At 41.1% G+C, this 8,242-nt stretch overlaps 1 pseudogene; it reads right to left on the bottom strand.

Annotated features, from left to right (window-relative positions):
- Positions 1 to 313: 313 nt before the first annotated feature.
- LOC111165095 (spindlin-1 pseudogene) lies at positions 314 to 2,629 on the bottom strand (annotated as a pseudogene).
- Between the last annotated feature and the right edge of the window lie 5,613 nt (positions 2,630 to 8,242).

Below are 8,242 nucleotides of genomic sequence, written 5' to 3'. Positions count from 1 at the left end.
AACGGGGGTGCTGTATTTACATGGTGCGCGAGGTTACCACCCACCAGCACAACAAGGCACAGCCTTCCTGAAGGCGAAAATGGGCATCACACAGACCTCGCATAGCGCAGCCTTGAAACTACAGAATCTCTTAACATCAAGAACAGCCATGACAGACGTCACACAGACCTGGTGTTTGGCTGAGATTCATATGCATTTAAGCCTTCTGCCCAAATCTGAGGTAAGATTTTCAATCTCCACAAGACTGGTTTCACAAACCATCTTTCCCCTAGCTTTCAAACTGCCAGGGGTCATCCAAAACAAAGTGATAGACTGACGTTTTGCTTCTAAACGAACCACTTTTGCAGTTCTATTTTAGTTAAGGACAACTTGCAGGAAAGGATTCAATGGCTAAGGGCTGCTGTCAGTCACACCCACAAGCCAGTGCAGGTGACTGACCCTGATGTGGCAAGATCTACCAAATGCAATGAGTCCACATCAGCAGCACGCCATGAGCAAGAACATACAGCACCACAAGAGGTGTCAGGAATTCAAGCTGTTATTTGTCTAGTCATTCTTTGAGGGGAAAAGCCTTCTGACCATAATCATATATCAGTAATAATAGTAATAAAAATAAAGGTATCCCAGAGAACTTGTTAAAAGGCAACACCGCCGTTCTTAAACTTACATTTCTAATATAAAAGCACTATGTTCTTCCAGGAACTTACCAAATACACAGAAACCACTGATATACTGTTGCCTTTTAAATCCATGTGCTAAAATCCAGGTTACTAATTTGTACAAATAATGGACCAAACGTGCCATCCAAAATACACCTGCATTACACTATGTGGACCAAGTACCTGGGCTTTGCTTAAAAAGAAGTATTTATGATAAAAATGTAAACAAATAATGTACAAAGCTTAGAATTAAAGGCAGCCTTTTACCCAGATTTCTAACTGTTTTGTAAAATTCTAATGTGGGTCATTAAATGTTCACAGGTGATTCATATTTGAATTTACACTTTAAAGCCTCCAGACTGAAATGGTGCTCTGAACTTGACTTTCAAAACAAGCTGAATGTCCCGATATGCTTCCTGTGCCCAAATTTAATTTTGAATAAACAGCAGTAATACACTAAATACACTGAATACAAATGGCTTGGGTCAGCACTCCTGTTAAACTGGAGAAAATTATGTAAGCCCCACTCCAACCCACAAAGAAAGGACTGCCTATGAAGTGCGTGTGTGTGTACACACAGATCTGTTTGTACATATACATTATATATGTATACACACAGATATAGATAGGTAGGTAGATATAGATACATATATATCTCAAAAAAAAGGCAATAACAAAAATACCAAACTATGCTTGCATTGTGGCAGCAGAATAAGAGTGTTAAGCATGAAGGGGAAAGTGGATAAGATCTACTGCAGTTTTAAATGACTGTGATACTAGCTTAACTTTTACCGGACTTGCCTGCAAGTCCCTTCCAAACAGATAGACTTCTTTTAAGAGGAAGGAGTTCCTTACGCAAAATGCTTTGTGTTCACCTAAATCTATACTATTCAGAACAAAACCAGTTCTGCTGGCAGAGATTGTGGGTGCACAGGGACATTTAAGCTTTCATTAAACTGGAAAGCGATCAAGTCTTTATGTCTACAAATTATACATTTAATAGTTCCACAAATTTGGCAAAGTTCGTGATGACATCTAGGATGTTTTCACCAAATCGTAGACATAAATATGGAAATCATCATGAAACTTGATGAAATAGATGGTTTGGCTTCTACTTGATGAATGACCACGCCAGTCCTTTTAGCGTCATCTTCTTTGGCATATTCCACTTGTTTGCCTACCAGGCTGTCCACAACTTCTCCCGGTTCCCTTTCTGCTGGAGGTGAATCATTAGAATCGGGCATAATGCGAAGGTCACCTTCTTTGTAATCATCGAAGAGCTGGTACATGTACAAGACAGGATCTTTTTCATAGGTGATGTAAAACCGTGTGTTCATTAGCACGTGCTAAGACCATTACCCTCCACTCGTCTTTAGAGCCATCCTCCGTCTCAAACATGTGCTCCACTGCTTTGCCAATCATCGTGTCGGCTAGGTGTGCATCACTGATTCGAGATGTTGCAACTCTATTAGGGAGGGCTTCAAGCGCAGAAACTCTTTCATCTTTATTAAGTTCTAGTCCATAAATACAGTCAAATCCATCGTATTTTATAAGATACAGAGGATTTACAGGCACCTGGTCCAGAACAGTTCCTTTCTACTGGGTGATGGGGCCATTCCCCTCTTTCCACCCATGCTGAATCCTGCAGCCTACGATGTTCCTCCGGGGCTGGGAAACAGGTTTGCTCGGCCGCACACTGGTCCGGTGTTTTTTGTGGGATGTTTGTTTCTTCATCATGCTTGCAGATACACCAGCATGGCCTACATCAGCTCTGGACCGCTGGCCAGGTGTCTTCCCGAATGGGGTCTTCATTCATCTGTATTTAAGTGAGCAGCAGAGCTGCTGGACTAGGATGAAAATTCAGTATGCTCCAATTTGAAACTTTTCACAGAATTTCAATGTTCTTGTTAATCCATCATCCCAAGCGTCTTTTTGTGTGTGTGTGTGTGTGTGTGTGTGTGTGTGTGTAAGTTCAGCAAAAATACGTGAAATCCTAGTACTCGGCCGGCCACCTAGGCCACCGTCGGCAGCCCGCTGGCCCTGCGATCCCGCACCGAGCTCTGGCCCCTGCCCGACCGAGCCAGACGGCGCTGCCCCGGCCGCACAGCGCATGCGCCCTCCGATGGCCGGGCGGCCGGGCCGTACTACCCAAAGGTCTTTTTAATTTAGAGTTTTATAGTGCCTTTGGCTTAAATAAATCCAGATGAGCTTTTTATTTTGTTAACTGGTTCGTAAATGTTTTATTTGGACATAAGTCTGTTGGAATTAATTTGATTACATAATGAATGAAGAACAGACTTTGTTTAAAAAACTTTTTTTTCTAACTTATAACAAAAGAAACTGGACCAAGAAAAGAAAAACGTGGAAGTAATTCATTGCTAGGAGTAAACTACTGTATATGGGTAGCATCTGTTCCCCTTCCACTCACCTTGAACTACACATATTCTGTGAATCTTCCTGGTAGATCCAGTTCCATAGTTAATAATGGCAAATGAATACGTGGCTTAATATTTTGTGAGAATATGGGTTAAAAGGTTTACATCTCATATCATATTCCAAAAGACTGTTAAAATTCTCTCTAAATACCTAGCCTGCCAGTTGCCTTGTTTCTTCACCGTTCTCTCAGCCTCTTTAAAAAATCCCCTCAGAGTTATGAGCAGTTCATGCTTGGCCTTTGGACAGGTAGCCCACAGGGGGAGCTCTTACTATTCGGGCAGCCCCTTTGGAGGGCTTGTCACATATAGGTAGGATGGGTTTTCATAGGGACTAAACCTTTTTAAACAAAATTAAATTCGTTTTGTCATTTTTTTCTCGTTTCTTTAAACTGAGTAGGAAGGACATCATGAAAAAGGAACAGTGGGTTGGAAGAAGGTTGGGAAAGAGTAATAGTTGAAAAGAAGACTGATAAATGTGCCCTCATAATGTGGTATTAAGTACTCTAATCACCAATAGGGTGGATTGAGAAAGCACAGCATAAAATTTCCACAAAGAGGAACTTGACATAATTCTATGAGTCTGTATTATATGTATTCTACAAGACAGCCAGTCTGGTCTCTTCAAAAATGTCAATGTTCAGATTAAAGGAGACTGAAGACTCAGTACAGTGTGGGATCCTTGATTGGATCTGCACTGATAGAGAAAAGCTGCTATAAATTTTATTATTGGAATAATTTGGTAAACCTGAATATAGGCTGTATATTAGTTAATATTCCATTAGGCTGAACTTCTTGGGTATAGTAGTGCTATTGTCTTTGATCTTAGGAAATATATACTAAAGTATTTAGGGGTGACAAGTACCTGGAACTTATCTTCAGATGGTTCAGAAAAAAGTGTGTGTGTGTGCGCGCGCGTGCGTGTGCGCGTGCACGCATGCATATGCTTAGTGCTGTATGAGTTTGGGATTTTTTTCTTTCAGACACTTATTTTACACTAAATGATGTTCTGTGGGTTTTGCTTCTTGTTTTTTTTTCTTCAGGATGAATGGTCATTTGTGACCTCATTTTATTTTTTTCCTTTTTTCCACCTCATTTTGCTAGCATGGAGCTGCTTGAGGCTAGTTCTTGAATTCAGTTCTGTAAACTTTTCTTACATTGCAGTGATTAATCCTATAACCTAGGTAGCATAAATATATGCTATTATTGATCATCAGTAGAATAGTAAAATATGGATGGATTTGTGCAATTTCATCACCTCTAAAACACATTTTAAATGCATTTGATTAACATGCCCTTAAGGATGCTAATAATAATCAGGTTCCAAAAAGTGAACCATTTTATAGAAACGTTAGATTCTCTAAGTTAGCTACTTAGAGCTCATCAGTTATATTTAATAATTTGTGAAACATTTACTTGTAAAGCTGGTCTGGGAGTGCCATTGAATGTAAATTGAGGTGCAGAGTCCTCTGGTCTGTGTTATTGCTCTAGAACAGACCCTATATGGCAGAGGTCAATAACCCACTGTTTTTGAGAAGTTTGAGAGACTCTTTTCAATATTCTTTAACTTTGGTGGCTTAAGGACCAAGTAACCTTTTGCTAATTGTATCTGAGGGCTTAATAATAAAAACAGAATTATAGAAACATATTCTTCCTGTGTTTAGGGCTGCTTTTTTTTTTAATATTTATTTATTTGGTCACGCCAGGTCTTAGTTGCAGCTCATGGTCTCCTTAGTTGTGGCTCATGGTCTCCTTAGTTGTGGCATGCGAACTGTTAGTTGTGGCATGTGTGATCTAGTTCCCTGACCAGGGAATGAATCCCGGGCCCCTTACATTGGGAGAGCAGAGTCTTAACCACTGCGCCACCAGGGAAGTTCTTCCTTTGTTTAAAATGTATGAGATCTGTTTTTTTAATCGAAGTGTAACTGACCTACAACACTGCATTAGTTCCAGGTGCACAATATAGTGATTCGGTATTTCTGTATGTTACAAAATGATGTCTGTTACCATCTGACATAATACAAAGTTATTACAATATTTTCTATATTCCCCATGATGTACATTTCATGCCCACGACTTGTTTATTTTGTAACTGGGAGTTTGTACCTCTTAACCTCCCTTACCTATTTCACTCACCCCACCCCCACCCCCGGCCCTGCCCCACCCTGCAACCACTTGCTTGTTCTCTGTATCTGTGAGTCTGTTTCTGTTTTGTTATTTGTTCTTTGTTTTGTTTTTTTAGATTCTACATGTGTGAAATGATATGGTATTTGTCTTTGTCTGGTTTATTTCATTTAGTATGATACTCGTTAGGTCCATCCATGTTGTCTCAAATGGCAAGATTTCATTTTGTAAATAAGTTTCAAATGAACTTATTTACAAAACAGAAACACAGACTTAGAGAACGACCTTATGGTTACCAGGGGGAAAATGCGGGAGGGGAGGGATAGATTGGGAGTTTGGGATTGACATGTACACAGTATTATATTTAAAATAGATAACCAACAAGGCACTACTGTATAGCACAAGGAACTTGGCTCAATATTCTGTAATAACATAAATGGGAAAAGAATTTGAAAAGGAATAGATACTTGTATGGGTATAACTGAATCACTTTGCTGTACACCTGTAACTAACACATCATTGTTAACTATACTCCAGTATAAAATAAAATTGTTTTTACTTTCATTTTTTAGGGCTGAGTAACATTCCATTGTGTGTGTGTGGGTGGGTATGTGGGTGAACCACATCTTCTTTATCCAGTCACATATTGATGGGCGCTTAGGTGGCTTCCATATCTTGGCTGTTGTAAACAATGCTGCAGTGAACATAGGGGTGCATATATCTTTTTGAATTAGTGTTTTTGTTTTCTTTGGAAAAATACCCAGAAATAGAATCGCTGCATTGCATGGTAGTTCAATTTTTAATTCTTTGAGGAACCTTCTTCCTGCTTTCACTGTGCGTCGGCACATAATGGCTGCACCAATCTGCAGTCCACCAACAGTGCGCAAGGGTTCCTTTTTCTTCACATTCTCATCAGCGCTTGTTATTTGTTGTCTTTTTGATAATAGCCATTCTGACAGGTGTTGGGTAATATCTCACTGCGGTTTTGATTTGCCTTTTCCTGATGATTAGTGATGTTGAGTGTCTTCTCTCTGTCTCTTGGCCATCTGTATGTCTTCTTTGGAAAAATGTCCATTCAAGTCTTCTTTCCATTTTTTAATCGGGTTGTTTGTTTGATGTTGAGTTGTATGAGTTATTTGTACATTTTGAATATTAACCCCTTATCAGATAGATCGTTTGCAAATATATTCTCCCGTTCAGTAGTCTGCCTTTTTGTTTGGTTGAGTTTCCTTCACTGTGCAAAAAGCTTTTAAGTTTGATGTAGTCCCATTTGTTTGTTTTCATTTTTATTTCCTTTGGCTGAGGAGACATATCCAAAAAGAATATTGTTAAAACTGATCTCAAAAAGCATACTAACTTGGGGCTTCCCTGGTGGTGCAGTGGCTGAGAGTCCGCCTGCCGGTGCAGGGGACACAGGTTCGTGCACCGGTCTGGGAAGATCCCACATGCCGTGGAGTGGCTGGGCCCGTGAGCCATGGCCGCTGAGCCTGCGCGTCCGGAGCCGGTGCTCCGCAACGGGAGAGGCCACAACAGTGAGAGGCCCGCGTACCGCAAAAAGAAAAAAAAAAAGCACACTAACTACATTTTATTCTAGGAGTTTTGTGATTGGTTTCACATCTTACATTTAAGTCTTACATCCACTTGGAGTTTATTTTTGTATATGGTGTGAGAAAGTAGTCCAGTTTGATTATTTATTTTTGCATGTAGCTGTGCAGTTTTCCCAACACCATTTATTGAAGAGGCTATTTTCCATTATATATTGTTTATCATAGATTAATTGTACCAGAACTTTAAAAAAAATTGTCGAATCTGAGATTGCTCCTTTTTGCTTTGTTAAGTAGTCTTGTGCCTCATGTAGTACTTATATACTCTGAGGGTGAGTTTTTCTCTCTCTCTCTTCTGTTGGTCTGTCTGACTGTCTCTGGCATTGATCAGAAAAGGAAAGTGAACAAATATCCAGAATTTTCAAATAAGCAAGAGATAGAGGAAAACATCACCCTGAGGAGCAGTGATGACAGGGTCTGCTCATGGTTGCTGAGTGGTTGAGTCTGTCGTGAGACAGACATACTGGGAAGACTGACTGAAGCTGGCCTCACCAAGGTGAAGAGCATCATCCGTGGCTAGTGGAGAGAAGCTACTGATGGCTTCTGCGCTCTAAGAGCGTGATCTCATCTCCCTGTTACGGAGGAGCATGCAGCAGTCAGACGGGAGCTGCCCGTCTTCCCTCTCCACCTCTTTAACCTTGCTCTCTCGGGAGGAGTTTTTCCCTACTGTCAGTCAGTGCCAGTCTCTCCGCCTGTGTCAGGCAATCCTAGCCTCAGACTTTCTCCATGACTTTGGTGCAACAATTAGCCCTTCCCTAGGATACATTTTCAATTCCCCTTTAAAAAAAAAAACAACAACTCTCCCTGGAATGGACGCTGCTGCCCCCTAAGCCATCATCCTAGTTGTCCCTAGTTATTTCCTTCCTTTGACCGACTATTTCTTGGAGTTTTTTTTTCTGCTAGCTGAGTGCCTCCATTTACTCAGTATCCACTTGTCCACTCACTCTGCCTTCACCACTCTACTGAATGTGCTCCCTCAAAGATTATTTCTGAGATTGTGAATGCAGGGGCTTCAAGTGTTCCTTTTTCTTGACTTTTGTGCAGCTTTTGACAAGACGCCCTGCCCGTCCCTCACACCGTGGACTGTGATGCCCTGCTTCCACTCTTGCTCATCTCTCTCAGCATGTGGCCTCTGTCTGTGGGTCCTCATCCTCCTCCCGCCGTGGAAACCCGCCCAAGGCCTGGTCCTCGGTCTTCTTCATTCTTCCTCAGTAGTTTCTCCCTCTTGATCTTGTCCAGCTCAGCAGCTATGAGTATCTCTGCAGTGTGGACCATGTCCACTTTTCTAGCTCCAGAGCCCATCTTTCCTTTCACAGAGTCCTGTGCTCACCCATCGATGTGTCTTTCGCTCATACCGTTCCTTCAGCCTGTAATTCCATCTCTATAGCCTTCCCCTTAACGTTTTGACTAAAAGAGATTCTGG

Source organism: Delphinapterus leucas, chromosome 12, assembly GCF_059928025.1.
Source record: "Delphinapterus leucas isolate spDelLeu-1000000601 "Yukka" chromosome 12, BTC_Dleu_Yukka2, whole genome shotgun sequence".
Lineage (NCBI taxonomy): Eukaryota > Metazoa > Chordata > Mammalia > Artiodactyla > Monodontidae > Delphinapterus > Delphinapterus leucas.
This window is presented reverse-complemented; position numbering and strand designations above follow the sequence as displayed.